General features: G+C 44.3%; 1 long non-coding RNA gene across 1 annotated transcript in view; it reads left to right on the plus strand.

The window, feature by feature from the left end:
- Positions 1–5,716: 5,716 nt before the first annotated feature.
- The window catches only part of LOC126199099 (uncharacterized), a 428,303-nt gene continuing 416,543 nt past the window's right edge, over positions 5,717–17,476 (plus strand). The window contains exon 1 of the long non-coding RNA XR_007540122.1: positions 5,717–5,774. This is a non-coding gene — a long non-coding RNA (uncharacterized LOC126199099). The remainder of the gene's footprint in view (positions 5,775–17,476) is intronic.

Below are 17,476 nucleotides of genomic sequence, written 5' to 3' on the forward strand. Positions count from 1 at the left end.
TTAGATCGGTTGCTGCTGCTACGATGGGAGGTGATCAACAAGTGAGTGAGTTTGAACGTGGTGATATAGTCGGCGCACGAGCGATGGGACACAGCATCTCAGAGGTAGCGCTGAAGTGAGGATCTTCCCGTACGATCATTTCACCAGTGTAGCGTGAATATCAGGAATCCGGTAAAACATCAAATCTCCAACATAGCTGCGGCCGGAGAAATATCCTGTAAGAAGCGAGCAACTACGACTTAAGAGAATAGTTCAACGTGAGAGAAGCGCAACCCTTCCGCAGATTGCTGCAGATTTTAATGCTGGGCCATCGAAAAGTATCAGTGTGCGTACCATTCAACGAAACATCATCGATATGGGCTTTCGGAGCCTGCACAACACAAAGTTTTACGCGTCGCCTGGGCCCGTCAACACCAACATGGGACTGTTGATGACTGGAAACATATTGCCTAAGCGGACGAGTCTCGTTTCAAATTGTATCGAGCGGATGGACGTGTACGGGTGTGGAGACAGTCATAAATCCATGGAGCCTGCACCAGGGGACTGTTCAAGCTGGTGGAGGCTCTGTAATGGAGTGGGGCGCGTGCAGCTGGAGTGATACGGGAACCCTGACACGTCTAGACACGACTCTGACGGGTGACACGTGTGTAAGGATCGTGTCTGATCAGCTGCATCCATTCATGTCCATTGTGCATTCCGACAGACTTGGACTGTTCCAGCAGGACAAAGCAACACCCCACACGTCCAGAATTGCTACAGAGTGGCTAGAGGAGCACTCTTCAGAGTTTAAACACTTCGGCTGCCCACCAGACTCCGCAGACACGAACATTATCGAGCATATCTGGGATGCCTTGCAACTTGCTGTTCAGATGAGATCTCCACATACAGCCACATACAGCACAACATGAGATAGTACCTTTCGAATTAGACAGCTCTCAACCTATGTCACGACCTCATAAACTATGGCAGCATTACCATAGAACTTGTAACACTGTAAGATTGTATATTTTAATTATTTTGTATATTGCTGCCCATTGCGTAAAGTTCAGAATGTCAGAAAATATATTTGTTGCACAACATAAATGAAGAGTGGTCAGCTTGAAAGTTTCTCAGACAATGTCAAGACCTCAGAAGCTTTAGCATTTTAACCATTAAACCTGTAATACTGTGTAGTTTAATTATTTATTGTACTTAACATTGCCCACTGTGTAAAGTGTAATTTCAACGTTAAGAAACAAGACTGATGCACAACACTCAACGCAAGTTAATTGTATCTGCTTATAATGTTTTGTTTCCGAAGAACTAATGTCACTTTCAGACGCTAGTCAGTTGTTTCCTGAAGATGACGCAATAAGCCGAAAACAAGTGTGAAGTAAACAAAGATCAGTAGAACAAAAACAGTGTATTTATTATTCGACCTTAAGTATGGATTTTGTTTACCTTCTGTTGTTTATAAAGTTTTTAGAAAGTTTGTAGTATGATGTGCAGAAGTCTGGAAAAAATGGCGGCAGACGGTTAAGATGATCGTATGACGGGTCACCAACTTCCTACTATGAAAGATGGAGTATTGATGATGATATAATTTATTTATTACAGTGATAATTTAAATTATTGTTTTTCATGAGTATATTTCATTTACGTCTGGTGAGCAAGATGTATGAGACAGGCGAAATACCCTCGGACTTCAAGAAGAATATAATAATTCCAATCCCAAAGAAGGCAGGTGTTGACAGATGTGAAAATTACCGAACTGTCAGTTTAATAAGTCACGGCTGCAAAATACTAACGTCAATTCTGTACAGACGAATGGAAAAACTGATAGAAGCCGACCTCGGGGAAGATCAGTTTGGATTCCGTAGAAATATGGGAACACATGAGGCAATACTGACCCTACGACTTATCTTAGAATTAGATTAAGAAAAGGCAAACCTACGTTTCTAGCATTTGTAGACTTGGAGAAATCTTTTGACAATGTTGACTGGAAAAATCTCTTTCAAATTCTGAAGGTGGCGGGGGTAAAATACAGGGAGCGAAAGGCTATTTACAATTTGTACAGAAAGCAGATGGCAGTTATAAGAGTCGAGGGACATGAAAGGGAAGCAGTGGTTGGGAAGGGAGTGAGACAGGGTTGTAGCCTCTCCCCGATGTTATTCAATCTGTATATTGAGCAAGCAGTGAGGGAAACAAAAGAAAAATTCGAAGTAGGAATTAAAATCCATGGAGAAGAAATAAAAACTTTGAGGTTCGCCGATGACATTGTAATTCTGTGAGAGACAGCAGAGGACTTGGAAGAGCAGTTGAACGGAATGGACAGTGTCTTGAAAGGAGGATATAAGATGAACATCAACAAAAGCAAAGCTAGGCTAATGGAATGTAGTCGAATTAAGTCGGGTGATGCTGAGGGAATTAGATTAGGAAATGAGACCCTTAAAGTAGTAAACGAGTATTGCTGTTTGGGGAGCAAAATAACTGATGATGGTCGAATTAGAGAAGATATAAAATGTAGACTGGCAATGACAAGGAAAGCGTTTCTGAAGAAGAGAAATTTGTTAACATCGGGTATAGATTTAAGTGTCAGGAAGTCGTTTCTGAAAGTATTTGTATGGAGTGTAGCCATGTATGGAAGTGAAACAGGGCGATAAATGGTTTGGACCAGAAGAGAAAAGAAGCTTTCGTAATGTGGTGCTACAGAAGAATGTTGAAGATTAGGTGGGTAGATCACGTAACTAATGAGGAGGTATTGAACTGTATTGGGGAGAAGAGGAGTTTGTGGCACAACTTGACTAGAAGAAGGGATCGGTTGGTAGGACATGTTGTGAGGCATCAAGATATCACCAATTTAGTACTGGAGGGCAGCGTGGAGGGTAAAAATCGTAGAGGGAGATCAAGAGATGAATACACTAAACAGATTCAGAATGATGCAGGTTGGGGTGGGTACTGGGATTTTTTTAGAGATGGGGCCCCTCCACGCCCGCACCGACGTGGTGACCAGACCAAAAGTTCTACTGTCACCTCCGTCGACATGTTAGTTATCTAATAGGAGGATCACAGGATGCTGGGCTTTGATGTTGTCCGTGCGTCTGGGTAAGACTACAAGACTACGCATTAACACGGTCCATCAGGTGAGAGATGGAAGAAACGTGAGTGAGGGTAGCAATTTGAAGAGCAGAGGGAAAAAAGTGCCATGGCTCGTGCCGTGGGAAAAAAGCCTCTGCGATAGTGGGATGGGTAGTAAGAGCAGTAGTGGCTTACTAGCTGCGATAGTTCATGCAAGGTTGGGTTTGTTAGTATGGGTATCATGCATCATTACCGTGGCAAGCGATGGCGATGTATCCCGGTTTGCTGCAGCCGCTGCATTCTTGGAACAATCAAGATCGTTATATAGTAATGGGAGATGGGCCATAGATCATCTCACTGTGTGGGGGATGTGTGGAGCTTGTCTGCATGCAGTGTGTGGTACGGCTTCCCTGCGTGGTGCCAGTTATTCGGCAGTGTATTCCAGCTGGGTATCCAGTAATGGCGTCTGATTAACAGGGGCTCACCTGTACCGTTGTGTTTGCGTGTGCTTGGCCATAGATGTTAGGTCCTTACAAGTATGTATTTTGGTCTTTTCTGTCTCCATCTATGGTTGTGGTCGTAGTTCCACAGATTCAGAATAAACGGGTTCTGCGAATGTCTGGAGTTTCTGTATAGTCTTGTAGTGAGTTTGTGGATTACCTCCGTTAGAGTCTCAAGTCGGTATTCCCGGTGAAGGTCCGCGATGCGTGTGTATCGTGGAGCATTGTTTATGATTTTGAGTACTTTGTTTTGTATGAGCTGCAGACGGCGCAGGCGTGTGGGCGCAGCGTATCCCCAGACAGGAGCTGCGTACGTCATCAGGGGTCGAAGGAGGGTCATGTGCACTGGACTTCGACACCCTTCTGTTCAGTGTGCTACGCCTGTTCAGCATAGGGTAGAGCTGTTTGAGCCTCGTGCTTGCTCGGTTGCTCATGTGTTGTATGTGGTCCCTCCAGAGTAATTTCCGGTCCAGTCAGACACCGAGGTATTTGCCTTTCTCACGGAAACGTATTGGGCGCGCATGTAGAGTTACTGGTCTGCAGTATCGGTGTTTGCGCAGTTGCTTCTGTCTTCTAGTGAACAGAACGGCTTCGCACTTGTCGACGTTTACTCTAACAAGCCCTTTCTCCAACCAAGGCTCAGCCACTCCGAGTGCAGTCTGTAAGCGTGACGTAATGTTTGATGGTTTCCAATCTTGTGCGAGGATGGCTGTGTCATCCGCGTAGATTGCCATCGTCGTGTTGTGTGTGGTTGGGAGATCGTTTGTGTAGAGGTTAAACAGTAGGGGCCCTAGGATGCTTTCCTGGGGTACTCCAGCGTGTATACCGTTTTCCCCGCACGTCAGTGTTGAAACTCCTGTCTGTGAGGTATGAGTGTATTAGACGCACCAGCCCGTCGGGGAATCCCGCGTCGCTGAGTTTGCGAATGAGGCCGTTGTGCCATAGACGGTCGAAAGCCTTTTCGATGTCCAGGAAAACCGCCCCTATTGCTTTGTTTGTGCTGAAGCCATGTGTTACATGTTCAACGACCCGTAAGAGTTGTTGTGTTGTGGAGTGGTGATTCCTGAAGTCGAATTGCTCCGGTCTCAGGATGTCATTTGTTATGCAGTGCCAAGTGATGCGTTTGAGAATCGGCTTCTCAACAATCTTGCTGAGCGAGCTCAGAAAGCTGAGGCTGTGGTCTGATGAAGAAGCCTGCCCAGGATAGAGTAGCACGGAGAGCTGCATCAAACCAGTCTCAGGACTGAAGACCACAGCAACAGCAACGGTTCATTTAAGTAACATTTTCAGTAATGCTTTGTTTTTATGAAGTCGACTTTCAAAATTACTGTATCTCCGTTAAACAGTTGCAGGAAGATTACGGGGTGGCGTGTGCCTTGTACAAAAGTGAAACGTGGGCAATAAAAAGTTCAGACAAGAAGAGAATAGAAGCGTTTGTCATATAGAATAATGCTGAAGATTAGATGGACTGATCGAGTAATTAATGAGTAGCTGCTGAATCTAATTGGGGAAAAAAGAAATTTATGATATTGCTTGGGTGAAAGAAGTGATCTTTCGACAGATGACATTCTGTGGCACAAAGGACTCGTCAATTGGGTAATGGTGGAAAGTGGTGGGGGTAAAAATTGTAGAGGGGGCCAAGACTAGGTTCAAATGAATGTAGATAGCAGAAGTTATGCATAGGTGAAGAGACTTGCACAGGGTAGGACAGTGCGGAAAGCGGCAACAAATGTCTTCGGACTGAAGGTCACAACAGTGACAACGACAAACAACTGTGGTCCAATCCCAGTTTGAGGAGCTGATGGAATCGAGTGGTGGTGGGTGGGGTGGGTGTTAGCTGAGGCACGTGCGCGCCGGCAGAGGGGAGCCCACCGGCACCGGCAGTGGGTGTTGACCCGGGTGGTGGGTGCCGTGCCCCCACCCAGCTGGCAGCGGCTGGTGGGAGAGAGCCTCCAGCGTTCAGCCTGGGCCGGCAGTCGTCTGCGCGCGGTCGCTGGCGGCGCACACACGTCTGCAGCCGGAGACCGCCCGCCTAGCAGTGTGCGTGCGGCGTGCGTGTGTAAACACTCCACCCGGCCGGTGCGTGCTCTCGCCCAGCTACCTACCTGAGCGGCCCGGCCTCATCTCGCCAAACAAGCGACGGCGACGGCTGCGCTCACGTGGCATTCCACTCCGCTCCTGCTTCACCGCGCACCTCCGCTCGACGAAGCGTCGCAAGTGAGTACGGGGGAATGCGTCGGATTAAGTTGTAACAGCGTTCCACGGCTAACAGGTATTTTAGCCGTCGTGCTCGTGCCCGATATTTTTTACGCTAAGCAGGTGATGACAACAAATCGTCTCCAACCTACTAGATGTTTATTGCCTCTACAAGCTATAACTTCATTTTACAACTAAATCTCTGCTCTGCAAAGCAGTGTGCTGTGCATGACAGAGCGAACTTCCCACTGTAACACTTATTAGTCTTTTGTTTTCTCCTTTCACTTCGCATACGTAACCCGGGACGAACTGCTCTTTATATACGTTCAATATCCGTGTTAGACGGATGTGATTCCCACACACTGTAGCAGATTAATAGGATGAGTCGCACGAGCGTTCGGTAGGCAATCTTCTTCGTTGAGTAATTGCATTTTTCCAGTACGCTACCAGTGAACCCATTTCTAAACCTATGACTCAGCAGACGTGTTCATTCCTTTTGACATTCCTATAACTTGATGGTTTTTTGACTATATGCCTGCTTCAGAATCAATGTGACAGCTGCTGAAGCAACACAGTCATTTTTAGTTCTGTATGGTTCTGAATAAATCTGGAAAGAAGTACAGAAGTGTATCTCTAATAATGGACCTCAACAATGAGGAAGGAGCGATTGTTAGGGTTTAGCGTAACACCGATGTCGAAGCCATCAGGCTCAGAACCTTTGCCGAATTGGACAAGCATAAGGAAGGGAATGTGCTGAGACCGATATGAACCAACTGCATCGGAATCCGCCCAGAATTCGGGACGTAAATCAGACTGGGCGTACGGAAGTGTGAATCGCGCTCCTCCCGAATCTCAATCCCATGTTTCAATTACTGTGCAGCGCGCTGGTTGCGCTGCTGAATTAAGTTGAATTTCACTCATGCGAACACGGTTGAACCAGGGGTCCATTAATTATATAACTTCATAACATGGCGGGGGGGGGGGGGGGGGGGCTGGTGAAAATCTCACGTCAGCTGTCTAATTCAGAGAATATACATTACTATAATGGATAACACTTCGTTGTATTAAATTAATCCCGAGCACAGGGAGAATGACAGTGCTCACCAATCATTATGGCCTCTTTGAATGCTCTACACATGTGCATGCCCGGGATTCCCAGATTTGAAACCACTCCCGCACAAGCGTCAGATTTCATCTGGGAGTTCTCTGTCGTGCCGGTCGAAATCACTGCGTGTCCCAGAATCACTCATGGTATTCTGCAACGCATATTAAGCTGATGTTATTGCGTTCAGCATGAATTTGTCCCAAGCCTTGTACAATACATGTTTTAAGTGGCATGCCGACAGGCCGAAACACACATGCGAGCAAGAAGTTAAACGTTTGTGGAAGGAAGCCATCCTGAAGTTCACCGACGAGAATTTTATTACCGATCATGTTAATCAGTAGACTGAAAATCTACGTAATCATACGGTTCAAAGGAAGGTACAAGTCATGTCGTCTTGCATATGCAGAGTACTTAAGGGTTTAATTAGATTTAGCGTATATACCAAGAAAAGATCGGTTTTTAGGAATCCGTCAAAACGGTTGATACTATTACTGTGGAGACTTTTTGTCCGTCTACGGCTTTTCTGTCCTCCCGATTGCTACTCGGGGTTTAAAATAAAGTATTTTTAATCATTTGTTAAGAACATTGTTACATACAATTTGTAAATCAAAGATGGTTTTACTGAAATGACTTAATCACTGCTTAATACAAATTTTAAAAAAAATCGTTTATACGTATTTTTACTCGGATACGGGGTCAAATCACGTGGGGGAGGGGTGTTCGGACCACATCTGATCGAATCTCACCAAGGGGGTAGCGGGAGGTCCAAATTTTAAAAGCCGTCCGCTGGTGGCCGAGCGGTTCTGGCGCTACAGTCTGGAACCGCGCGACCGCTACGGTCGCAGGTTCGAATCCTGCCTCGGGCATGGATGTGTGTGTTGTCCATAGGTTAGTTAGGTTTAAGTAGTTCTAAGTTCTAGGGGACTTATGACCTCAGCAGTTGAGTCCCATAGTGCTCAGAGCCATTTGAACCATTTTTGAACCAAATTTTAAAGAAAACCTCTCACACAATCAATGGACTTCCCCCAGGTTCCTAACAACACCGACAATTCAGCAGCAAAAGAGCTCGTAAATCGGTTGTAGTTTCCATTGATCGTAAACAGTAGTTACGATGGATACTCGTCTTCACGATGAACTGAAAGCCGATTTTCCATAGCAAATTCTCTTCTGCTTCAAATTGATGTCGCAGCAAAATGGGCAGGAAAAATGTGATTCATGAATAGACGGAATGTGTGTCGTTTTAACGAAGCCCATAAGCAGTTGGTAATATTTGTTCGTATTGGTTTTCCATCGCAGGTGAGTTCAGTTGTTGGTGATGTTAGTAAATGTAGAGCAATAGCAACTGAAATGTTTGTAAGAAGCGTCGAAATAACACGGCCGATACCTTTCTCCTTGCGACGTTGTACCTCTTTCTTAACGATGTTATTTTTTGTAACGAGCATCGCGATTAATCGATGCCCATTGCTGTGTTGGAGTAATCAACAAGTGCAGATGAGTCAAGTGTAATTAAATGCCAAGCTACGTACCGATGTTCTGTCCGGTAGAAAAGCACGTTCGTCGCCTTCCACGTGATAATACGAATACAGAATGAAATAGCTAAGATAATGCGGTACAAATTCGCGTGATTACCAGATGGTGTGTTGTGTTAGGCTAGAGCTACTTGCAGAAGGGTAAGAATTGGAAAAAAACAAAACTGGAAATTTGCGATTCACCATGACCCAAGTAGGACGAACGAAGTAAGCAGACAGGTGGAGTTTGAAACATGAAAAATCTCGAAACCTGGTTCATATGTCTGCTGAAGTGCTGGGTAAAGCAGCGTTCTTGGCAGGCAGCGGTTGTGGTATTGTGTGTGGTTTGCTCAATTAGTGACCGCTCGAGTCAGCGACCTTCATTCGGACAGTGTACCGCGACCCGCTCGCTCTCCAAGGCCGTCTCCATCCGTGGCTACACTGCTCTGGTGAATACTGAGAACGTTCACTGACCGTGTTGCCTTTCTTTACACGTAAATGCTGAAGTTACTAGTGAATTGCCATGTAGATATCGCCCTGGGTTTTCTACTAAGACTTGTAAAACGAAACAAAAAATTACACTGCGAACTAAAAGCCTCTATCTTTGTGCCGTTGAGAACTGTGTCATCTGTTTGTTGTACAACATTGAAACGATTCATGTTGGCAGGTTTGAAGAACACAGCGTTCTACTAGGTATGTTCCTATTGGAGGTGGTATATGCCATCGCCTTCCTCCGATCTTAAGTCTTAAGATCGACAGGCGAATTTCGGTTCTTTTCATTTGTAGTCTGACACCCCTTTTAGACAGCGAAAAACAATAAGTATTGCATATCTTTCACCAAACCGGCACAGGGCTTTCGGTAGTGGCAAGCAAATAAAAATTGGCAGTATGTGTTTCGGCAGCACACTACATTCTGCAGGCGTCTGCGTAAAGGCCCCCGTAGACCAGTTATTCCCTACGTTCCTGAGACCAGTAGCCGGGAGCCGTCAGATATTAGCTAGTAATCCCCAACCCAGTCCTCCCACCAGCATTAGCACATAAATAAACTTTAGAAGGAAAAAATATTTTTGAACATTTTTACTTTTAAATGAGAAAGAAAAATGCTATTCAGTTTGTGTATGAGTCAATGAGATTACTGGTGCTTATTATTTCTAACAGACTTTTTGTATTTGTTTTTTTTTCCTCAATTAGTGTACGTTATAAATTCTGACCGAAGTACGTTCGGTTCTTGGTTTTTATTTTCTTTGCTATCATAGTACAAAACCTACATTCCCACTTACAAATCTTGAATGCCACATTTCTTTTCCATGTGCTGTGTTCGAGTTCTGTGTGTGTGTGTGTGTGTGTTAGAATGAATGATGCAGCAATTCTCACTGCATCGTGAGTGATACCTACAAATCCTTAATAGAAAAGAAATTGTCTATCTACATTGATGGCAGATAGTTGTTACAAAAGACCTTTCCCCTGCCCAATTGCTCTCCCTAGCGACACTTTATTAACCTGCACCCTGCATCCCCTTTAGAAATCAACCAAGTTAAAATGGGTGCACTGTACTTACTGTTTAGAAATCACTTGATTTCTGGACTCACTTCAGAACTGGCAGAAATTGGTGGACTGCAGGCTGCCAGTGATTTGTGTCTGACCACTGCCACTAATAATAATAATAGTAGTAGTAATAATAATGTGTAAACTACTATAGTACCCTTGTGTAGTTACTGTCGTGTCATGCTGTAGGTGATTTACCTGTTTCTAAGTGGGTAATGAAGAAATCTGTCGTCCGTTGAAGGAATTATTTCCAACTTCGAGAAGATATTGTCATGCTATATTTAGCATATGTTACGTATATGTGTCATTTTTACTGTCATACATGCATGGTACAAAATACATTTATGAAGTATGCGTGGAGTGGGTGGACAGTGTGAGGAAGATGTTGCTGATACATTTGTTTCATAACCTGTAACCTCGACCGCGGGCATTGTGTCATGGATTAATTCTAGTAATTGAGAAAAAGTTATTATTTATAGCTTTGATAAACAGTACCATATTCTTAGAATTTTGTAATAATAGTACTGATATTTTTAAAAAATAGATTCATGACTAAAACAGGAACGCTTTTGGTTTTAACCAGATTATTTGACAGTAATGCGGCCCTGTTTGACATGCTTTCAAACCGACAGTGTTCGACGTGTATGAGGCAAAATTTGATTCACGGGAGATTTGACAAGATGACAGACGTTGTTCGTGTCGATGTTTCGCCGCACATGTTCAGCTAGAGTGAGTTTGTGTTACAGAGTATCTCGCTGTATCGTGACTTGACACAACTGCGAAAACTCTGATCAAGGATAAAAAAAAAATGTCGAAGCGCTGTGGTTCTTCGACGGACGAGTTCCACCGCGGTTCGAAATCCACTTTAAACCGTAGGACTACTAGTAACTGAATGGGTTCAAGTTAGTTCAAAGCTCGGAGGAAAGCAACGGCGAACCTCCTTCAACAGGACTATGCAATGTGATGTTCGAAACAGTCTTCGGATTGAGGAGTGCTTTACTTTTTTAATGAACTTTTCTTTAGAGGACCAAGTAGAAGGGAATTCATATTCGCATAACTTTGCCTTCTTTCTTCTATGTAAGTGCGAAGTTATTCTTACAGGTTATTAAAAGTTTGGCTGCCCATTTATAGAAAATTGATGTAATCGTCAGTTTCTTAGTGTAATATTGGCTTTAGCAGATTTTCATGGATACATTTATCGGTGAATTTTAGCCAACCCTGAACCAGCGTCTTGTTTTGTTTTTCTTGTTTACATATAGTGCTTAAGTCTAGGGCGTCCATACCCGTGGGGTAATACGGGGGGGGGGGGGCAGCTGGTCCACGTCCGGCCACTTAGCTGAGCGCTCAACGCGTCTGATCGCCAAACAGTGGGCCCGGGTTCGATTCCCACTGGGTCGGAAGTTTTCTCCTCTCGGGGACTGGGTGTTATGTTGTCCTCATCATCATTTCGTCACCATCGACACGGAAGTCGCCCAGTGTGGCGTCGATTGAGAAGACTTGCAACTCGGCTACGGAATTTACCCAGATGGGAACGCCCGGCCATCGATGCCATACGATCATTTCAGGTGGGGCCGCGCGCCCCACCCTAGCTCTCAGGGAAAGGAAAAAACATAGTGCAGTCAGGTGGTTTTCTTTCAAGAAAATAATTTAAAAGTCGATATTACGAAGGTTTCTGACAGGTTCGGGACTTCAACTTTTTTATAGCTACTTTAAAGTCGCAATTCCTCTTCGAAAATACTAAAGATAGCCCCTTCCGCCAGGTCTAGCCCCGCCCCCCCCCCCCTTACAAACTGTCGTGTGGGTGCCCTTGGCTTAATCCAACACAAGAAATGTTTTGTCTGCATCGCTAGTTCTTCCCGCTAGTGTCAAAATCCTTCGCGAAACGGTGAGTGCTTCTTCAAAAATGATGTAAATTTGGCAAACTTGGTTGGAATGTATACTTTCCTGTCTGACAGGAAACGGCGAATTTGAGAAAAAAGTTTTATCGTTACCATGGCTCTTAAGAATTGCACAGTGTGCTGTACATGGCAGAAAATATATTCTTTTCGTAATTGAGATATTTTTGCTTATGTGTGTAACTTAATGTGATACATTACATCAAGCATTGACTGGGCGTATTAATTTAAATACAGTGTTATTTAGGAAACATATACATTTGCAAGATACTCACGTGAATCCTTCACAGACGAATGGAAAAACTGGTAGAAGCCGACGTCGGGGAAGATCAATTTGGATTCCGTAGAAATGTTGGAACACGTCAGGCAATACTGACCCTACGACTTATCTTAGAAGCTAGATTAAGAAAAGGCAAACCTACGTTTCTAGCATTTGTAGACTTAGAGAAAGCGTTTGCCAATGTTGACTGGAATACTCTCTTTCAAATTCTGATGGTGGCAGGGGTAAAATACAGGGAGCGAAAGGCTATTTACAATTTGTACAGAAACCAGATGGCAGTTATAAGAGTCGAGGGACATGAAAGGGAAGCAGTGGTTGGGAAGGGAGTAAGACAGGGTTGTAGCCTCTCCCCGATGTTATTCAATCTATATATTGAGCAAGCAGTAAAGGAAACAAAAGAAAAATTCGGAGTAGGTATTAAAATCCATGGAGAAGCAGTAAAAACTTTGAGGTTCGCCGATGACATTGTAATTATGTCAGAGGCTGTAGAGGACTTGGAAGAGTAGTTGAACGGAATGGACAGTGTCTTGGAAGGAGGATATAGGATGAACATCAACAAAAGGAAAACGAGGCTAATGGAATGCAGTCGAATTAAATCGGGTGATGCTGAGGGAATTAGATTAGGAAATGAGGCACTTAAAGTAGTAAAGGAGTTTTGCTATTTGGGGAGCAAAATAACTGATGATGGTCGAAGTAGAGAGGATATAAAATGTAGACTGGCAATGACAAGGAAAGCGTTTCTGAAGAAGAGGAATTTGTTAACATCGAGTATAGATTTAAGTGTCGGGAAGTCGTTTCTTAAAGTATTTGTATGGAGTGTAGCCATGTACGGAAGTGAAACATGGACGATAAATAATTTGGACAAGAAGAGAATAGAAGCTTTCGAAATGTGGTGCTACAAAAGAATGCTGAAGATTAGATGGGTTGATCACATAACTAATGAGGAGGTATTAAATGGAATTGGGGAGAAGAGGAGTTTGTGGCACAACTTGACGAGAAGAAGGGATCGGTTGGTAGGACATGTCCTGAGGCATCAAGGGATCACCAATTTAGTACTGGAGGGCAGCGTGGAGGGTAAAAATCGTAGAGGGAGACCAAGAGATGAATACACTAAACAGATTCAGAAGCATGGAGGCTGCAGTACGCACTGGGAGATGAAGAAGCTTGCACAGGATAGAGTAGCATGGAGAGCTGCATCAAACCAGTCTCAGGACTGAAGACCACAACAACAACAACAACATCGTGACGTAATTTTAAGGGCGCAGGCGGGAAAAACCAGCAAGATGGTCTGTTCCAGTTCCGTGTACACTACATACGTAGATAATCAAAAAATGGCATCGTGCTCTGCTGACAAACGTGTCGTGCCAGCGTTATTCGTTAATGAAAATGCCAGATGTAGAAAACTTCGCAACAGGTCAAATTCGTAAGGATGAAGTTAAATATGACTCATTAAATGCAGGCGCCGTTTTCGTGCCCCATAAATCAGGTACAAGGTTAACAGCAGCCAGTTACCTTTCAGACAGCTTTACGGCCGCGAATGGCCTTGTTATGGGACAGGGCGCTTTCGTTCGCTCGGTGGCGGAAAGCCGCACCTCTGTGGAGGACGCCTGGAGCACGGCCGGTGTACCTGTGTGTTTGACGCGTCGTCTGCTGGCGCGGCCTGGCCTCCCCGTGTTGTGTCGCCACTGGAGGCTCCTCTGCGACTCCAGCGCACGCCGCGTCCGCTCGCAGAGCGCTTTCCACAATGGAGCAAGCCGCGGGCGCGGACACACCGGCCTGCGGTCTCAGACGCAACGACCGCAGACGCCCGTTTCTCAAAATGCGGCAACCACAGCAAGGGAAAAAGCAAAGCCGGTCTCTGAACAATAGCTCAGGCCGAGCGTTACAGTTCCAGCAGCGCCAGCCACTCCGCGTGATGGCAGCTCACGTACGAAGCCGCACGCGCAGTTTTCTGCACCTGTCCTACGCAAGCTACTTCGCGGTGTGCGGGAGAGGGTACTTCTTATACCAGGGGTCTCCAAACTTTTTAGTCCGCGGGCCACATTGACTCCTCCACGAAGTCATAAGGGCCAAGATCTGCCTAGTGGGATTAAAGCACTCTAGCACTCCACGATCACCGTAATGTAAGACTAAAGGAAAGATGAAATCGCAAAAATCTAAGGTTGTCGGAATAGCTAGCACTGAAACGAACTACGATTTTTATTTAATTACATAATTTTGATTGGTGGACGTACCTAACCGAAATTCTGGCGTATTTTATTCTGGCGAATTTCACCGACAAAAAAGTATATCACTGCACATTCTTCACGAAAGCGTCCTGCAAAGTTAACGAAATCTCAAAATCATTGTTAGCAACACTATTACTGCAAGACTTAACAGAGGTAGAGTATGTCAACGCATTGTTATTTCAAGCAGCGCAACAATAAGTTTAGTTATGTAGTCTTGTAGCGAGTAGCAGAGCCAATGTCGCGGTGTATTGGTCGCGATAGGCCTCGAAACTCAATTGTTGGCAGTGTAGGTACCACCTCAAATATTTGGCTGACCGGACACCGGGGATGTCCGGCCAGCTAACGCGGGCCGGTTTGCCGGCCCTCGCGGGCCGTAGTTTGGGGACCCCTGTCTTATACCATCATCTTTTCCCCTGTTTCCTGTCGCTTCACGAATAACGCGCGGGACAAATAATTGTCGGTAAAGCTCCGTAAGACATCCGATTTTTCTAGTTCCCTCGTCCTTGAAACGCACACTCTCGGAATTGCAACAGGAAATCTCTCGGTGATGCTCTGGGTGGTTATAATGAAAGTACAGCAACTCGGAGAGATCCAGTGTAGGCTGCAACTATTGTCCCGCAGCTAAATTTGGCAGATATTCCAATGCATTAATGCTGATGCTGGAAAAAAAGTTAGTTCCAATTTCGGCTACCAGCTGCAAATCTGGCGTTGTCAATGCAAGAAAGACTTATAGAAATGTTTCTATACATTATGTATTAGGAGTGGGGTGCGAGCGGAAAAAGTCAAACAAATGAGAAAAGGCATAATGTTGATTTCATTATTAACTGTCGGTTGCACAGTTTTTATAATATGAGCAATGGAGACATGGGCGAGATGCCTTATAGCGCCACATTTGCACCTGGTGGCAAAAGTATGTATTAATTTTTTCCAGCGTAAATGGGCTCTATTTTAACGCATTATCGTAATTACCAAGTTTCGTTGTATGCGATAATTACAGCCCACTGGACTTCCGTGAGTAGGTAATTATAACCACCTGGTACAACGTCGCTCATGAAAGGCCCGCCAGTGGAGTTTGATTGATAATCCACTTAAAGCTCTTGCGCGTACGAAACAAATCCGCCGGCCGATTGGGCGAGCGGTTCTAGGCGCTTCAGTCTGGAACCGCGCGACCGCTACGGTCGCAGGTTCGAATCCTGCCTCGGGCACGGATGTTTGCGGTGTCCTTAGGTTAGTTAGGTTAAGTAGTTCTAGGGGACTGATGACCTCAGGTGTTAAGTCCCATAGTGCTCAGAGCCATTTGAACCATTTGATTTGAAACAAATCCGTGACGAAACGCTTCGCTCTTCTTTGGATTTTCTGTGCCTCTTCTACTAATCCACTTTGGTAAGGGTCTCAAACTAACAACCAGCACTCAGCAACCCGTCGAGCGAGTATTTTGTAAGACACTTCTACCGTGGATGACTTTGATTTTCTTAAGAGTCCTCCAGTGAATCTGCATTTCGTACTGGTTTTGTGTGATTACTCCACTTCTGGTCGCTCCAGATGGTTATTTCTATGTTTTTCACAGTTGTTACTGTTTCCATTCATATATCGCCAATAACGGCATCAATCAATAATCGATCTCCTCGCTTCTCATGCGTAATACGCTACATTTATTTACGTTCAGGGTCAACTTTCACAACTTGCATCAATTCTCTACAGGGTTTCGCTATAGCAGTGGTTCGTAACATGGCAGTAAAATGTAATTTTCGGAGGACTAAAAACAAAAGGGTCGTGTATTTCGCTCACGAATCCTAATTCTTTTATTGTTATCACTATTTTCTAAGACTGTAATACTAAGTGCATATGTTACAAATTATTACTTTTTTTTACGTAGTATCATTAATGTGTGACCAAATGTGTTGGAGGTTATGACTTATCCTACGAATATATGCTCAGATAGTCCACCCACTATACACACGTGTTGTACTTTGTACCATGCTTCTGTGTCAGTAAAATTGAGACAAATACGTGACATGTGCTTAAGGATACAGAGTACTTATAAATGGTGGAAAAATCGAAATTTTTTAATGACTTTATTAAATTCTATTGTCTTTCCTGATAACATTGGTGTATACATTATAGAGTTTCAAATGAAAAATGACCTATATATACCAAATTTTAAAGTTACATTCATGTATGCTGCCACACCCCCTTTATTTCTGTTTCAGAAACCAGTGTTATTTCGAAAGGAACTGTAAACCTGTTTCCAGTAATTATACATATGATACATTGTATATGTTGGTAACAGTGCCGGTTTCTAGTGTCTGTATATGATTATCTTCGATAGTACTTACTTTTGTTTCGTTGAAGCAGTTTGTTCACGTGTTACTGAATGTTTTTTGCCCAGGTGCTACTTATATTTGTGGAAGTACATATCCATTAGTGTGCAATAAATGCGAACTATGCCACACACCAATAAATTCTATAAAAGGAAATTTCGTGGTAACCATTTCACAAACAAAGCAAGCCACACTGTTGAAAGTAACCTATGTATCAGTTCTTCAGGGAAGAAACTCCCACATGGCCAACCTCCTGGCGACTCAAATTTTTATGTAAACAATGACGCTGTTTGTAGTGGATTTGTTGTTGTTAATGTGGGAATCTTATCTTCTTTGATAAAGGAAGTGGCGAAATGTAAACATGTGATTGTGTAGGCTGTCTGGAAACATCTGAACAACAAAGTAGCAGGAACGGTTTAGCGTCAAAGTCAGTTGTTCTGTGTAGATCCTGCAATAAATCTACCTCAAAAATGGCTTTGAACATTCATATGATGTGAATTTGAAGTTAGTGTATGCAAGGCGTGCAATAGAAAAACGAAAAAAAGGCTGAAACTTCCTGGCAGATGAAAACTGTGTGCCGGACCGAGACTCGAACTCGGGACCTTTGCCTTTCGCAGGCAAGTGCTCTACCAACTGAGCTACCCAAGCACGACTCACGCCGCGTCCTCACAGCTTAATTCCGCCAGTATCTCGTCTCCTACCTTCCAAACTTTACAGAAGCTCTCGCAGGAGAAGGTAGGATACGAGGTACTGGCAGAAGTAAAGCCGTGAGAACGGGGCGTGAGTCGTGCTTGGGTAACTCAGCTGGTAGAGCACTTGCCCGCGAAAGGCAAAGGTCCCG

The sequence above is a fragment of the Schistocerca nitens genome, chromosome 8, assembly GCF_023898315.1.
Source record: "Schistocerca nitens isolate TAMUIC-IGC-003100 chromosome 8, iqSchNite1.1, whole genome shotgun sequence".
In the NCBI taxonomy this organism is placed as follows: Eukaryota; Metazoa; Arthropoda; class Insecta; order Orthoptera; family Acrididae; genus Schistocerca; species Schistocerca nitens.